The following is a 1,552-nucleotide window of genomic DNA, read 5'->3' on the forward strand; positions in this document are numbered from 1 at the left end:
CAGTGCAATTCCTCATGCTCCCCAGGTGTCCTGCTGCCTATGTAGAGACTCTCAAATGCATTTATGGTGGTGTAGTATTAAAAAAAATATGTTTTAGACTCAGAGTGTCTTCCATCCAAGGAGCTCAGAGTGCTTCCCAAACATAAGCTATTGAGGAACAGCAAGGATATTGCAGGAGACTCAGGGCCGCCCAGAGGGGGGGGCAAAGGGGGCAATTTGCCCCGGGCCCCGGGCTCCGCAGGGGCCCCCAAGAGAAGAGCGGAGGCTCCCGCCTCCGCCCCTCTCCTGGAGCCTCAGCGTCTCCGGCGGGGCCCCTGAGCCCCGCCCCGCTCAGAGACGGTCCTGGTCCCGCCCCCGCCCCGGTCCCGGCCCCGGCCCCAGCCTCTTACCGAGCACGTCTCCGGCGGGGCCTGAGCTCCGTCCCGCTCAGAGACGCGTGGTGAGCGGGGCGGGGCTGGGAGCTCCAACGGGGCCTGAGCCCCGCCCCGCTCAGAGCGGCGTGGGGAGGGGGCGGGGCAGCTGCCTCCGCTCGGCGTGGAGCTCACAGCCCCACCCCCTCACCACGCGGCTCTGAGCGGGACGGAGCTCAGGCCCCACCAGAGACGTGCTCGGTAAGAGGCTGGGGCTGGGACCAGGGGCGGGGGCGGGGGCGGGACCGGGGGCGGGGGGGAGGAGCGGGACCCGTCGGGGGCGGGACCGGGGGCGGGGGGGAGCGGGACCCGCCGGGGGCAGGGCCGGGACCGGGGGGGGGGGGAGCGGGACCCGCCGGGGGCGGGGCCGGGGCCGGGGCGGAAGCGGGACCCACCGCCGCCGCCGCCGAAGCGCAGCCCGGTCGTAGGCGGCGGGGGGGCCCTTCTGTTCCGGGACCCGCCGCCTAAGTGCCCGGAAGTGCCCAGAAGACCCCCCCCCGCCACCGAATTACCGCCGAAGACCGGGCTGCGCTTCGGCGGCGGTCCCACTTTGGCGGTAATTCGGCGGTGGGGGGCTCCCGCCGTGGGTCTTCGGGGCACTTTGGCGGCGGGTCCCGGAACGGAAGGGCCCCCCCGCCGCCGAAGACCCCGGGCCCCCGGAATCCTCTGGGCGGCCCTGAGGAGACTACTGTACTTGGCTTATAAACTAACCATCTTCATTTTGACTAGGAAACAATTGGTTATAAAACAATGATTTGAAATTATTCATTTTTAAAAAAGATGTCTTTTGATGGTAAATAAAGCTTTGCCACAGGCCAATTGAGCATAGTGGAGGTGTCGTTTTCAGACAGTATTTTTGGCTTATTAACTTCTTACAATAGGTATGGTTATTTCATGATGAAACTACCATTCCGAGTAGCCATCAGATTAGAACTTTTCTTTCCACTGAAAGCAATGATTTGCTACATGTGCATATGCATACCTAATAAAAATTAAAGCAAAATAACTGGCATTATATGTAGTAATCGTCACTTTCATTCTGATAGTAACAACTTAGAAGTGAAACATTCCTTTTTACATAAAGCAAGGTTTGTGATTTTGGTAGTTAGGACTTTATACCAGTTAGCTTAAAGAAAAAATTT

Source organism: Mauremys mutica, chromosome 9 (genome assembly GCF_020497125.1).
Source record: "Mauremys mutica isolate MM-2020 ecotype Southern chromosome 9, ASM2049712v1, whole genome shotgun sequence".
NCBI lineage: Eukaryota > Metazoa > Chordata > Testudines > Geoemydidae > Mauremys > Mauremys mutica.